General features: G+C 40.5%; 1 long non-coding RNA gene across 2 annotated transcripts; it reads left to right on the top strand.

Moving 5' to 3' along the window:
• The first annotated feature begins 8,769 nt into the window (after window positions 1–8,769).
• Window positions 8,770–14,007, top strand: LOC141375220 (uncharacterized). Of its 2 annotated transcripts, none has more exons than XR_012382908.1 (3): window positions 8,770–8,801; window positions 11,192–11,941; window positions 12,226–14,007. It is a non-coding gene; the product is annotated as an uncharacterized lncRNA (long non-coding RNA). The 2 variants fall into 2 exon arrangements; XR_012382909.1 differs by having other exon boundaries at window positions 11,019–11,941; window positions 12,226–13,805.
• The last annotated feature ends 2,340 nt before the right edge of the window (window positions 14,008–16,347 follow it).

Below are 16,347 nucleotides of genomic sequence, written 5' to 3'. Positions count from 1 at the left end.
GTTTAGATGCCTGCCTTACGACCTATTGCCTGTTTATACGACTACGATTCTGGACTGCCTGAATAGACCCGTTTGTAACTGTTTGATCATTGCTTGCCTAACGCTGAATAAAACTGCATTGTGGATCTTACCTCCAGTTTTCTCTGTCACTCCACCCTATTGTAACATAAATATTATTTATTATACTTATTTATATAAATATTATACGTTTTATATGAAAAGTGTTTTTATACTGAACATAGGTTTTATTTGGTTTGCACATGTACTTCCTAAATTATTTCAAGGAATAAATTGCAATATTTCAAGAAGGATTATTTAAATGAATAAAAACTACATTATTTCATTTACCAAAAACAAAAATATAACATTATACTAATTTTTTTTTTTTTTTGTGTGCCACCCCAAGATTTGGTGCGGCCTCTTCTGGCCACCCCTAAGAAAATTTTCTGGGGGCGCCACTGCCTCTTGAGAAGCATGCTTTTTTTGATGTCTTTTTAGACCCTCCAAATTCCAGGCATCTTGTCTCTAAATTTGTTGGTTTATTCGATAGCTATGGTGTAGCTTCCACTGAAAGGTTCAAAGCTGCCTGGGAGAAAGGGTCTGAAATTTCTGCATACACATGGGATAAATGCCTGGAGATGATACGGTCCTGTTCGGTGAACAGTAGACTTCAATTGGTCCAATTTAAGGTTATCCATCGGTTACATGATACTAAAGCCAGGTTGCATAAGGTTTTTCCCTCCATATCACCATTATGTGACAGGTGCAAAGTGACAGAAGACACAACTTCCCATGCTTTCTGGTTCTGCCCTTTGTTATATACATGTTGGTCAAGCATATTCGATTGGTACTCTAAAGCTTATGGCAAATCTTTACCACCTGATGCAGAACGTGCTATTTTTGGATATTCACAACACATTACTCATTTCCCACATGGCCTCCAGCAGTCTTTGTCTTTAGGTATGATTGTGGCCAAAAGGCTTTTGCTCCGACATTGGAAGTCATCTTCACCTCCTACATTTCAAATGTGGATAGCAGACATGACTTCGGGAATACAGATTGAAAGACTGAGATCTCTGAGGACTCACTCTATTGACAAATTTTTCGGTGTTTGGGGTTTATTTCTAAACTATCTGGATGAGCAAACCAGCCACTCAACCTCTGAGGATACTTCAGAGACTTAATTTACTTATTTTACATATTTAATTATTTCATTTTACTTCTTTATTCTATTTTCTGTTGCTAAACTGGGATGTCATTGCTATTTGTTCATTGACTCATTGTATGGGATTTGTCCGAGACAGTGCCTAGTGTTGTGTGTGTTTGTGTATGTGTGTATATATATGTATGTGTGTCTTTGTGGTTGTTCTTGAAAAATCCAATAAAATACAATTAATAAAAAAAAAAGTGTATATCTCTTCTTTCAGCTTCATCTCTCGATCTAGATGTAGCTTTGATACGATGCATATTTAGGGGCTGAGTTGAGTTTCCTGTCTTTTAGTAAAGGTGTTAAAACTGTGTTCCTTTTTGAAACTGTAAATGGAAAATTTAAAGCTGTTTTGCTTTTTGATTTTACTTAGTACCCCGTATAAAAACGGCATATTTAAGAATAAAGCTATTAAAGAGCCCATATTATACATGAAATAGGGTCATATCTTGATTGTAAGGGTCTCCAGCAACAGTCTAATATGCATGCAAGGTCAAAACACTTTCCTGGTCTTATAATCTGCATTTATTTTTACCTGATTATCCCAGCGACTCCTGTATGAATCGTCCAGTGATTCATTTGTTCCCAAACCCCTCCTTAGCGCGAAGCCAATCTGCGCTGATTGGACCAATGACAGTCTGTTGCGATTGGTCGACTGCCTTCAGTCAGAGAGTGAAATGCCCAATAGCTAATCAGCAATATAAACGTAGTCACAGTTCATACGCGCTCCATAGTGTAGGCGTGGATTTTAGCTGCCAGTGGGTCAATGTAAATACAGACGATGGACTTGAAAATACCAACGACTATTTTATTGAGCAAAAACTCCAAAAACAGTTGAGGAGATCTTCTAGCTTGTCTCACTCTGCTCTTTTCACAGACACACACATATACATATTGCCCTCGTCCTTGCATGCGAGCGCACACACACACACACAAACACTTAACCCTCCTCCGGACGACAACGTGCGCACACACACACACACAAACACTTAACCCTCCTCCGGACGACAACGCGCACACACACACACACACAAACACACACACACACACACCTCTGGACGACAGATCGTGCACACGCACACACACACACACTACCGCTCCGTAAACAAAGCAGCACGCGTCGTGTTTTTAACGTGGCTTTCCACGCGATAAGAGAACATAGCGAGTTAACCTGATACAGTACACGCGGTTACAAGTAACAAATCACAACTAACACATTTGCAAGCTCGAGTCAACGAGGCAACAACTTAAATCGCAAGTACTTACACTTGAGAAATGGAAGAAACCCATCCTGACGTCCATCAGTAAGTTACTCTTTACTGATCCTTCCTTTAACAAACGCAGATGAAGTATTCTTTGTAGCATGTAGTTTCCAGTAGTTTCCAACTGCTTGGTTGTAATGCTGAGGGTTCATCTTTGGGTAGAGACTCGATAATATCCATCTGCAGTTTGACTTCAATCCACCGGCATGTTTGTGTGTGTGTATGTGGGGGTTTGTGTGTTAGAGGGCGGGGCCGCAGGTTTGAAATCTCCCAGGTTTGCGCGTGCACGTGAATAACTTGGTTTCGTTCGTACGTCATGGCGAAACACCTAATGACTCGGTATCAAGGCGACTCGTTTGAAGCACTATGAGTCGACTCTTTTATAGATGAATCAACAGTTTTAAACATTTTACACTAACAGATTTAAGCCTTAGCTGGATACTTCACTTCACTTAGAGCTGTGTTACACACTACATGGATGGGGCATTTTCAAAAACCCATAATAGGGGCTCTTTAAGCAGTCTACAGTGTGTTTTAAAAATCAAAGAAATGTTGTATTATTGAAGATACTTGTCAGAAGCACAGTGATGAAAGATTATTGCTCTTCTTGTTAAAACCAAAGTCAGAGCTCAGATATGGGAGCTTCGATCAAACCAGCAGATAATTCAATCGTATATAATGTTTAATATGAAGCCAATGCAATGTTGACAGAACTGGTCTAATGTGGTCATACTTCTTAGACCAGCAAAAGTTTAGTAGAATTTTATTTACAATATTACTACATTTAACAAAGTTCTAGAGGTGCTGAAAGGTACAAATCTGCCACTGAAATGATGCTAGTTTTTGAAAGATTGTGGTTAAACATTTCCACACTTCTTGGTAAAATGACAGGGAGGGCTCAGATATTGATCACATCAGCACATTTTAGATAAGACCAAAAACCAGAAACAGGAAGACATAGAAAAAAAGGAAGAAGAGAAAGACTCAGAACCAGAGAAGAAATCAACCAACATGAGACATGGTCTTCTGACTTGAACTCTGAAATTCTTGTCAAAGAAGTCTACGCAACAAATATTAAGGTAAGACACGGTTGTTTATTTTAAGTCTTTAGATTTGACGTAAATGTTTTCAGCGCTATAATTCTGACTAGTTTGTGTTCAATTGTCATTATAGTCTTTTAAAGTTGCTCAACATTTATTCAGAGATACCAGTTTGTTTCCTTAAATCAGGGGTCTCCAGTCTTGGTCCTGGAGGGCTGGTGTGCCTGCAAGGTTTAGCTCCAACCTGCCTTAACACACTTGCCTGGATGTTTCAAGTATACCTAGTAACCCTGCTGAAAAATCCAGCTTAAACCAGCCTAGGCTGGTTGGCTGGTTTTAGCTGGTTGAGCAGGCTGGTTTTAGAGGGGTTTTTCCAGGCTTGTTTCCACCCATTTCCAGCCTGGTCTTTGCTGGTCAGGCTGGAAAATGACCAGCCAAATCCAGCTTAAACCAGCCTGGATTAAGCTGGATATAGCTGGTTTTGGCTGGGCTCCCAGATTGACTAGGCTGGTCAAGCTGGTTTTAGCTGGTCATCTCCCAGCCTGACCAGCTAAGACCAGGCTGGAAATGGCTGGAGACAAGCCTGGAAGTGGCCAAAACCCCTCTAAAACCAGCCTGGTCGACCAGCTAAAACCAGCCAACTAGCCTAGGCTGGTTTAAGTTGGATTTTTCAGCAGGGAAGACCTTGATTAGCTTGTTCAGGTGTGTTTGATTAGGGTTGGAGCTAAAATCTGCAGGACACCAGACCTCCAGGAGCAAGTTTGGTGACCCCTGCCTTATATCCTCACTTATATTTTCAGATGATTCCCTTTATTCAGATGTTTTCACCTGAACTGCTGGAGATGAAGGTCAGATTATCCATCTTCATCATCACTGGTGCGCTTGCAGGCATACCAGCTCTTGCTTGGTCTCTCAATGAATTAATCCAGTTCAGAAGGAATGGACAGCGTACTTCAGTCTTCATCATCCTCCTCCTCCTCACTGACTTCACTGAGCTTTTCTTGACTCCCTACTTACTGATCAAACTTGTCTTAAACGAGCTCCTGAGCTGCACAGATTGGACATGTTGGATCGTTTGGTCTTTATGGTCATCTGCAAGAGTCTGTGGTCTCCTCCTGAACCAGCTGGTGGCGCTAGAGGGGATTCTCTCAGTCAGATATCCGCTGTACACGGCTGCTGCTTTCTCCTCATCTTGTTCCAGAATCTTCTATATACTTGTGTTACTCTGTCTTAGCATCTCGTTTTGCTTTAGAGAAAGAAATGCCTTCTTGTTTTCTTTTTTTGTGTTCCTCGTGTCCGTGATCACATGGATAATGTCTTGTGGAGCGTCATGCTCTGCCGAACGTCACTCGCTATCTTCCAGGAAAACAGATCGTCATATTTTGGTGATTTTCATATTAACTCTACTAGTGCTGTATCTGCCCGTTATTATCCTTGGATCTGTAACCCACTTCTTGTTGAGTTTGAGGCTGATCTCAGACCCTCTCCTGTGTGTGCTGGTCTGCAGGCAGAATTTCAGTGTTCAAACACCACCAAACCCTGAAGAAAGCAGAGTAGTCTGAGTAGATCTGGTGGGCTGATTGTGGTCATAGTCACACTTTATGTTGATTGTTAAGCTACACTGCATCTACAAGCCAACTAATTTTCATTAGATTGTAAGTAGACTGTTAGGTTGGGGTTAGGGTTAGTGTAAGCTTACATGTACTTGAAAAGTTTCTTATAGTCAGTTAAATGTTTATTGAAGAAGCAGAATCGACCATACCTGCCAACATTCGGATCATACACTGCAAAAATTGCTGTTCTTACTTAGATTTTTTGTCTTGTTTCTAGTCCAAATATCTTAAAATTCCTAAATCAAGAAGCATTTTCTAGACAAGAAAAACATATAGTCTTGTTTTCAGAAATAATATGCCAAAATTAGGTGAGTTTTTCCTTAAAACAAGCAAAATAATCTTCCAATGGGGTCAGCAAAATATTCTTACGTCAAAAGAAAAAACAAGATTATTTTGCTCACCCCATTGGCAGATTATTTTGCTTGTTTTAAGGAAAAACTCACCTAATTTTGGCATATTATTTATCAAAACAAGACAATATGTTTTGCTTGTCTAGAAAATGCTTCTTGATATAAGACATTTTAGATATTTAGACTAGAAACAAGACCAAAAATCTAAGCAAGAAAAGCATTTTTTGCAGTGTAAAGTCCGGGAGATTTTCTCCGGTGGTGTGCGTAAAGTGAAGAGCGGGGGAAAGGTGTGCACGAACTGAAGAGCGTGGAGTAAGGGTGTCACGATCCTCCAAATCCTCAATTCGATTACATTTTCGATTCTAAGGTCACGGTTTGATTTTCGATTATGAATAATTAATTAATTAATAACTAATTAATTATTAGTAGCCTACCGTTTAAACTACCTGACCTGCATGGTCTTTGTTTTACGCATAAACAAATCATACAGTAAATGAATAAAGGCAAGATACACACATAATTACCACCTGTCAAACACTTTTTCTGCGGGACTCGTGAATAGGCAGTGATCTGTGTCGTTATAATGGCGTCGGTAAAAAAGACGCACAACCAACAGGAACCAGCCAACAGTATCTGAGGTGTTCGCTAAAATGACGAAGTACAAGTGAGTGAAAGATTGAAGCAGTCCTCTGACTGCCTGGACCTGCTGTCTCGAGCGCATGGCTGTGTGTGCGTCTGTGTGTGTGTGGTCACGTGATGTGCATTTTCAGAGGTAGAGAGGAAGGAGGGCTGCTCAGAAATGCTACACGCCACTGTGGATGTCAAATCGTTGTCGTTCTAAAATGCAATTTAAAAACAAAGACAGTGTAAACAGGGCCTGAGTGTGAACTTTTCGCGAGCGGATTTGCAACGGGGGCGGGCGGAGGATCGCGATGCCGGTGTTGTCTATCGGACGAACCCTAATACGTACATAGCAGAGCTTGCAAAACTGTGTTTTTTGTCAACAACACGAACGTTGTCAACGTAACTCACTGGAAAGTTCTGTCGACGGGTCTCAGAAATCGTGACACCCTTAGGGGGGAGTGGGTATGAAGATGGTTGCACGTTGGGTTTGGTGTGCACACTGAACCCGGAGTTTTCCAGGACACAGAACAATACGGGAGACTCCCGGGAAAAACGGGAGTGTTGGCAGGTATGGAATCAACAGATATTAAGCAGAGAGTCTGCTAATACTCAAAAGGACCATCAAAATCAAGTGTTACCGTGATCATACCGTGATCATTTAATGTAGAAATGTTTAATACAGGTGCCAAATCTATACTTAGACATTGCTGAATAATATTCAGTACTTGGAAATGACCTCAGAAAACATGAGAGGGGTCTGGCTGCAGACTCGGTGCAGTGCAATCTGAGCTGCATCCAATGCTTTTTAATGCGCTCACCTAACCCCACCCCTAACCCTACCCGTCACAGTGACGTCACTCATTCAATTGAGTGCATCGAGTCTGACATTGCATCGCTGAGTGATGCAGTCTCAGCTTGCATCATAAAGGCTGCATCCAGATACTATTGGAAAACATTGCTTCATCAATCTCATGCAAATCCCATGAGTGTAAAAACACAATGGCAATAAAAACCAACTCCAGCGATCTATTAACATGCACACACCAGGCAGTGTTTGATTGGCCACAAGGTTTCCTATTGAGATTACAACAATGATATTCTTATAATGTTTATCTGAGCTTATAATATACACTTACGGAAAAATGCAGAACTTACTCAATCATTTTCCTTCGACTTTGTCCCTTATTTATCAGGGGTCGCCACAGTGGAATGAACCACCAACTATTCCAGCATATGTTTTACGCAGCGGATGCCCTTCCAGCCACAACCCAATACTAGGAAACACAGATACACTCTCTCATTCATACGCTATGACCAATTTAGTTTAACCCAATTCACTTACAACACTGAGAGAGCATGCAAACTTCATACAAAAATGCCAACTGCCACAGCCAGGACTCGAACCAGTGACTTTCTTGTAGTGAGGTGACTAATAGTGCCACCTAACATGCAGGACTCCTATTGTGAAAATGGGGTAGCTTTTAAGTTAGCGTAACAGAGCAGTTTTGATCACAAAGTATTTCATAGCTTGTCAGATTGCAAAATGCTGGATATACGGATTAAACATGTATTTAATGCCTCCCAAAGAGCCATAAGGTCTCTTTAAATGTATGTATTGTCAGTTTAATGTGTATGTTGTGAAGTTTGACAAGTTTTTAAACCAACAGACACGTGTGTATATTTGTAATGAGGCAAAAGCTGCATGTTGAAAAACATACAAAGCATCTGATGAACCGAAAATACTGTAAGTGTGTGCGGAAGCAATGTAAATGACAACCTAAATGGCTTGATATTTATGGTGTAAATGGTAAAAATGGTGTATAGAACAAATACTGTGTAGTATAGGCACATATAAGAACAGCTTATTGTGAATATTTTTAATTTGGTTGATTCAGAAATGTGTGTATTGTACGACAATCTGATTTCATCAAGTTGGACATGATCCTGCATTAACATCTATGTTGATCCTGGAACAACATTCCAGTCAGCCAATCAGATTTAAAGGTAACGTTTACTGTTCATGTCAAGTTTAGGCCTAAGCATATGAAATATTTCCACAGAGAAACGCCAACTGACCCAGCCGGGACTTGAACCAGCATCTTTCTTGCTGTGATTCAACAATGCTAACTGCTTATCAATCGTGTCTCCCTTGACATTGTTATTGGACATCAAAGTAACGTTGTCCTTAGACACGTTGAATTTTGATCACCCAACATCACGACCTAAATCTTACCTAATATTAACGTCTAATTCCTGCTGGGATTGTGACACATTCCTGCAGTTTTGTTCCAACTGTAACAGGTGACAAATATTCATTTAACCCTCTAATACATTCTTTATGAAATAAACATTAACTTGTTGAGGCATTTTGTCTTGTATTTCTTTAAGTGGCGATTGATTTAAGTTGATTCTAATTGAAGTTGCATTACTGTTTATCAGCATCACCTAAGAAAGAATATCAGGAATTCTACATTTCCTAGATATTACGTTATATATTAAAAGAGCCGGATATTGTACCTAAATACTAATTAAGTTAATCTATTTCCTCAACTTTTCCTCAACTCTTCCCAGCCATTGATGGTATTTTCTGTCTCTCCTCGTTTTCACTGTTGTCCAGCAGGTGGTGGCGTTGTACAGCTTCTGTAATATTACAGCCACTCAGCCTCCAAAAACACGTGAAGAAGAAAGAAGTACAGCTCACACAAGTAAGCTAACTCAATTATCACTTTAATTGACAGTCTATAAATGCATTTTAAACCTCCAACACATCTAAAAGCATTCATTTACATTGACTGAATGACATGTGGAGTCCATGAAGAGGTTTATGAGTGTACGAGCTATAAAAGTGTTGATGAACCCAAACTACTCTCCGCATGAGTGTCTGAATAATGTCAAGACAGAAATGTGTTTTATTCGGATCAGAAAAACAGTGAGAAACATACAGTATGATTATAATGATAGTTTACAGGATAATGATTATAAATCAAGGATGTACTTCAATATTAAAGGGCACCTATGGTAAAAAATCTACTTTTCAAGCTGTTTGGACAGATCTGTGTGTTGGTATAGTGTATAGACCGTCATACTGGGGGGATATGAACACACCCAGTGCTTTTTTTTTTTTCAATTTAACTACAAAAAAAAGGGTCGGCCAATTGGAGCTGTTTTCAAATCGATCGCACCATTACGTAGATGTGCGATTCCCCCGCCCACTTAATTGATTGACAGCTGCGCGCATTAACATGTTCCGGTAGTCGCGTGTCTATGTCAACAAGACCAGGCAGACATACGCAAGGCAACCGGGAATAAAAGGTCTGTTCTGTTCGCCAGGATCAGCAATCATCATCAAATGTGATTAAGAGTGAGTTTCACATGTTTAAAGTGTTTTAAAACAGAGTATGTGTGTAATTAATTACAGCGTTTTACTTCAGCTTTACTTCATCAGCACAGCCGCGTGTCAGAACAATTATAAAAGAAGACGCTTCAATCCCGGTTTGTGGAAGTTAAATCAGGTTTATTTTGTGCATTAGCATAACAGAGATCCACACAGTACTTGAGGTTAGCCTTAACTAAGCTAAGCGCGCTCTGTCTGTCTGCGTGTGTGTGCGTGTGTGCGTGCGCGTAACGATATTGTGTGTGACTCATCAATGCAACTTCACAATACTGATTAGTAAGGGTTAGTTTTTACTGTAGTATCTCACAAACGCTACGTGAGACCTTCTTCCTTTAAGTCTGTCTGTTGTCTGACGCAGCTGAGGGAGGAGGCATGTAGAAACAGTGGGCGGGAAAAACTCGTCTTAAAGGCGCAGTACGACAAAACCACCCCCTGCTGGAAATCAGTATAAAACAGCATCTTGTAAAAGGTATAATGAAAAATCTGATGGGTATTTTGATCTGAAACTTTATACACACATTCTAGAGACGCAAAAGACTTATATTAAATCTGAAAAAAATGGGTAACCTAGGTGCCCTTTAAAACAGGCTAATACTGAAATTAATATAAGAAGGCTGAGATTGTATGGGGTGGGTAGCCATATCTTGCTTGTTTTTCTCTCAGCTATGTTTGAGAGTCTTATTCGCTATGGAATCACAGTCTGGTTTGGAAACCTGTCTGTTCAGTTGAAAAATAAATTGGTTCATATACAAAAAACAGCCATGAAAATTATAGGGATAAAACAATATGAGCCCATCCAGACTCTATACGAACAGGCGGCTATAAAAAGAGCAATACGTATTAGCACTGATTCTAAACATCCCCTTTTCAGTGAATATCAGCTGTTACCATCAGGAAAAAGACTGAGAATTCCAATGTGTAAAACTAATAGACTGAAGCTTTCGTTTGTTCCTACCTCCATAAAACTGTTGAACTCTACCAATAACACTGCTCCTGCAGTACACTAACACTTGACTGGGTTCGGTGTTTTATATATTTATATTTATATACGGTCTTACTCTGTAAACAATGTATGTTCTTAACTGTTTGTTCTTAATTGTTTTGTTTTATTTATTTTTACTGTCTGTTTAGACAATGTTGTAGCACATTTTATGCCCAAGACAAATTTCCTCTCGGGGACAAATAAAGTTAAACCTAAACTTAAATATTTATTTAAACCTTTAAATCCCAGTTGAAGACTTGTTTGTATTGAGTGGCATTTGGTTATTGTGTTTGTTGTTGTTGTTTAATGTGTTCAGTCTGTTAATTATGTGTTGTTTAGTTTCTTCGCTCATTGGCCTTGTACAGCACTTTGGTGCACACTCGTGTTTTCATTGAGGTAAAGTTGGTTTTATATTCGCACATTCGTTCATATTCGGCCTAAAATGGCATGCAGGTATGACTTAAAAACAACATTAACACTTTATTTGACTGTGATCAATGCTGTACTTTAATAGTCATTGGCTGCTTATATGATTTCCCTATTTAGAATTAACAAAGAACAGTCAGGAGGATGTCTGAATATCCAAATATAAAACCAACTTCACCTCAATAGTGTTTTCAGATGTGCTTTATGCATTAATTGACTTGAAATAAGTCAGAGAAACACGACAGAAACATCACATTCTGGCAGATCTGCTCAGGCTACTCTGGTTTCTTCAGGGTTTGGTGATGTCTGAACTCTGAGATTCTGCCTGCAGACCAGCACACACAGGAGAGGGTCTGAGATCAGCCTCAACCTCATCAGGAACCCTGAAGAATTTATAACAGTACTGAGCACACCTGAATGTGAAGTAAAGGAAAGTGCAGTATGCACATAAAGCACCAGCAGACTGAATATGAACATCACCACAATATGAGGATCTGCTTTCCTGGATGTGTGAGAGCGACGCTCAGCTGAACATGAAGCTCCACACGAGATTATCCACATGATCGCAGACACGAGGAAGACAGAAAGAGAAAATGCTTTGTAATATATTCCTGTCATAACTAAAAACCCACTGATGATGAAACAGAGAAGCACAAGTATGTAGAAGATGATGAAGCAGCGTGAGGAGAAAACAGCAGCAGTGTACAGCGGATATCTGACTGAGAGAATCCCCTCTAGCGCCACCAGCTGATTCAGGAGGAGACCACACACTCTTGGAGACCACCATGAATACCAAAGCATCCAACATCTCCAATCCACATAACACATGAACTCGTCTAAGAGATCTTTAATGAGCAGATAGGGGCTCAAGAAAAGCTCAGTGAAGTCAGTGAGGAGGAGGAGGATGATGAAGGCTGAAATACGGTGTCCATTCCTTCTGTGCTCAATCAGTTCACCGACAGACCAAACAAGAGCTGGTAGACCTGCAGACACACCGATGATCATGAAGATGCAGGATCTGATCTTATACTCCAGCTCTTCAGGTATCAACTTCCATCTAAGTGGGTAATCCATTTCCCAGTTTGTCTCTGTGATGCTCATCTGTGAACACACGCGAGCACATGAGTGAGTGTAAAGTGTGAGCGCTGAATAAATGCTGAGCAGCTTTCAGAAGACACAAAGCTCATAACAGCAGCTAAAAGTCCAACAAGTCAGAATCATCCGGCTGAAAACATTCCTGCATTCTAGTCTGTGTTACATTCAGTTCATCTTTAATGACTTACAGTCAAACACTAACAACAGCTCTGTCTTACCTTGATATATTCAGGAGATTTCTACAGCGCTGTGTTCACGGCAGAACAACGTCCCCAATGATGACTGAGTTCTGCTCTGCTCCTGTGTCTCCTGCTCTGTTATCTGCTGCTGGTTTCCAGTGTATCCGCTGGTTTGATCTCGGCTCTCCTATCTCAGCTCTGACTGTGGTTTTACTGAGAAACTTTAGGAATATCTCAAATTCTTAATGAAGTGTTATATGTTGATTTCGCTTGTATTGCAACATCTCTCACTCACTGGTTTTAATCAGACATCAGCTTTACTCACATCTGCAGCTTATCTAAATGTTTTCCTCAGCAAAACGGAAAAGTCTGATATGATGAATTACGTGTTTTTCTTACATGAACACATCATCTTACCTTCAAACCTTTTCAAAAGGCACACATTTATATCTACAGGCTCATATTGGTCACTTAAAAAATAACCTAAAGTGTATTTACAGAAGTGTACAGCCTCTGCACCTTTATTTCTGAAAATTGACCAAAAGTAGATCAAAAACCCTATTACAGCTAGAATAAAAGACATTTTTAGTTTTATAGGGTGCTTTCACACCTGCCTTATTTAGTTCGATTGAATCGCACTGGAGTTTGTTTCCCCTTTTGGTGCGGTTGGTTTGGGCAGGTGTGAATGCAGCAATCGTACTCGAGTGCGCATCAAAAGCGGACCAAATAAGAGTACCGAGACCTGCTTGAAGAGGTGCTCTCAGTACGCTTTCAAACGAACCCTGGAGCGGTTCATTTGTGGTGAGAATATGATCCGTACTAAAACAGGTCCAACCGCAAAAAGTACTGCGCCTTTTGGACTAATCCAGCTGCCCTAGGCCGATGCGCTGTGCATTATGGGATATGAAGGAAAAATATTTGTAGACATGCTTTACCAACAGAGAGAGAGAGAGAGAGAGAGAGAGAGAGAGAGAGAGAGAGAGAGAGAGGGGGGAAAACATTACCTGATGGATTGTTGGTAATATTTCCGCAAGATGAGCATGTCGCAGTTTAGCTGAATGAATTCACGCCTCCTCCTGAAGTGACGAGCGACACAATAAACACTGTTTTCCAGCCGCAGCCGCGCTTCATTCTGGAAATGTACAGTTTGTCTAAAGCAGATACAATCAGCAGCGCAGTCGCCCCTCCAGAGTAAGCCACATGTTGTGTCTGCCGGTTTTGTTTACTTGCAGGAGTTCATTGGCATTTTCCCGCATGTGAATTCTGACCAATCAATAAGCAGTTTAGGAAATATATTCAACAACATCTGGCCAATGAGAGATGTGGATTTTGTCACATGACTGCATTTTGGTTCGTTTCAACTGGTTCGGACCAAATCCAGCAGTGTGGTGTGAAAACGACCCAAAGACGGCAGAAAATGCAACAATGATCATTTATTACCCTTGATCCAGACCAAATGAAGAGAACTACACATGTGAAAGCACACTTAAACACCATTTTAAGGACAAGTTATTACTCTAATTATAAACCCCTTTAAGCCATATATATATTTCCGATAGTCCACAGAACAAACCATCATCATACAATAACTTGCCTAATTACCCTAACCTGCCTAGTTACCCTAATTACCCTAGTGAAGCCTTTAAATGTCACTTTAAGCTGTATAGAAGTGTCTTGAAGAATATCTAGTCTAATATTATTTACTGTCATCATGACAGAGAAAATAAATCAGTTATTAGAGATGAGTTATTAACACTGTTATGATTAGAAATGTGATGGAGAAATCTGCTCTCCGCTAAACAGAAATTGGGGATAAATAATAAACTGGGGGCTGATAACTCTGACTTCACTGATCTGATGTTTAGACTCTGAGATTCTGCCTGCAGACCAGGACACACAGCAGAGGGTCTGAGATCAGCCTCACACTCATCAGGGCCCCTGAAGAATTCAAAACAATTTTGAGCACATGTGAATGTAAAAAGTGCCCACGCAAGACAAACACAGTCAGATACACATAAAGCACCAGCAGACTGATGATCAAAATCACCACAATATGAGGATCTGCTTTCCTGGATGTGTGAGAGCGACGCTCAGCTGAACATAAAGCTCCACAAGAGATTATCCACGTGATCACAGACACGATTAACACAGGAACAGCAAATACATAGACATATGTTCTGAACATATTTGAATAAAACAAATAAAATCCACAGATGATGATACAGAGAAGCGCAAGTATGTAGAAGAGTCTGAACCAGCGTGAGGAGAAAACAGCAGCAGTGTACAGCGGATATCTGACTGAGAGAATCCCCTCTAGCGCCACCAGCTGATTCAGGAGGAGACCACACACTCTTGAAGTCCGCCATAAAGACTTAAAAAATAAACAAGACCTATCTGTACACCATGGGTACTCATTAAAGAAATCTTTGATCAGTATGCAGGGACTCAAGTAAAGCTCAGTGAAGTCAGTGAGGAGGAGGAGGATGATGAAGACTGAAATACGGTGTCCATTCCTTCTGTGCTCAATCAGTTCACCGACAGACCAAACAAGAGCTGGTAGACCTGCAGACACACCGATGATGATGAAGATGAAGGATCTGATCTTTAAATCCAGCAGTTCAGGTCTAAACCTCCAATCAAATGGATAAATAATTTCCCAGTTTGTCTCTGTGTTGTTCATCTGTGAACACACGCGAGCGCATGAGTGAGTGTAAAGTGTGAGCGCTGAATAAATGCTGAGCAGCTTTCAGAAGACACAAAGCTCATAACAGCAGCTAAAAGTCCAACAAGTCAGAATCATCCGGCTGAAAACATTCCTGCATTCTAGTCTGTGTTACATTCAGTTCATCTTTAATGACTTACAGTCAAACACTAACAACAGCTCTGTCTTACCTTGATATATTCAGGAGATTTCTACAGCGCTGTGTTCACGGCAGAACAACGTCCCCAATGATGACTGAGTTCTGCTCTGCTCCTGTGTCTTCTGCTCTGTTATCTGCTGCTGGTTTCCAGTTTATCCGCTGGTTTGATCTCGGCTCTCCTATCTCAGCTCTGACTGTGGTTTTACTGAGTAACTTTAGGAATATCTCAAATTCTTAATGAAGTGTTTTATGTTGATTTCGCTTGTATTGCAACATCTCTCACTCACTGGTTTTAATCAGACATCAGCTTTACTCACATCTGCAGCTTATCTAAATGTTTTCCTCAGCAAAACGGAAAAGTCTGATATGATGAATTACGTGTTTTTCTTACATGAACACATCATCTTACCTTCAAACCTTTTCAAAAGGCACACATTTATATCTACAGGCTCATATTGGTCACTTAAAAAATAACCTAAAGTGTATTTACAGAAGTGTACAGCCTCTGCACCTTTATTTCTGAAAATTCAACCAAAAGTAGATCAAAAACCCTATTACAGCTAGAATAAAAGACATTTTTAGTTTTTTAGGGTGCTTTCACACCTGCCTTATTTAGTTGGATTGAATCGCACTAGAGTTTGTTTCCCCTTTTGGTGCGGTTGGTTTGGGCAGGTGTGAATGCAGCAATCGTACTCGAGTGCGCACCAAAAGCGGACCAAATAAGCGTACTGAGACCTGCTTGAAGAGGTGCTCTCAGTACGCTTTCAAACGAACCCTGGAGCGGTTCGTTTGTGGTGAGAATATGATCCGTACTAAAACAGGTCCAACCGCAAAAAGTACTGCGCCTTTTGGACTAATCCAGCTGCCCTAGGCCGATGTGCTGTGCATTATGGGATATGGAGGAAAAATATTTGTAGACATGCTTTACCAACAGAGAGAGAGAGAGAGAGAGAGAGAGTGAGAGAGAGAGAGAGAGAGAGAGAGAGAGAAGGGAAAACATCACCTGATGGATCGTTGGTAATATTTCCGCAACATGAGCATGTCGCAGTTTAGCTGAATGAATTCACGCCTCCTCCTGAAGTGACGAGCGACACAATAAACACTGTTTTCCAGCCGCCGCCGCGCTTCATTCTGGAAATGTACAGTTTGTCTAAAGCAGATACAATCAGCAGCGCAGTCGCCCCTCCAGAGTAAGCCACATGTTGTGTCTGCCGGTTTTGTTTACTTGCGGGAGTTCATTGGCATTTTCCCGCACGTGAATTCTGACCAATCAATAAGCAGTTTAGGAAATATATTCAACAACATCTGGCCAAT

Source organism: Danio rerio, chromosome 7, assembly GCF_049306965.1.
Source record: "Danio rerio strain Tuebingen ecotype United States chromosome 7, GRCz12tu, whole genome shotgun sequence".
In the NCBI taxonomy this organism is placed as follows: domain Eukaryota; kingdom Metazoa; phylum Chordata; class Actinopteri; order Cypriniformes; family Danionidae; genus Danio; species Danio rerio.
Note: the sequence above shows the minus strand (reverse complement) of the source record. Positions and strands in the feature narration are given on the sequence as shown.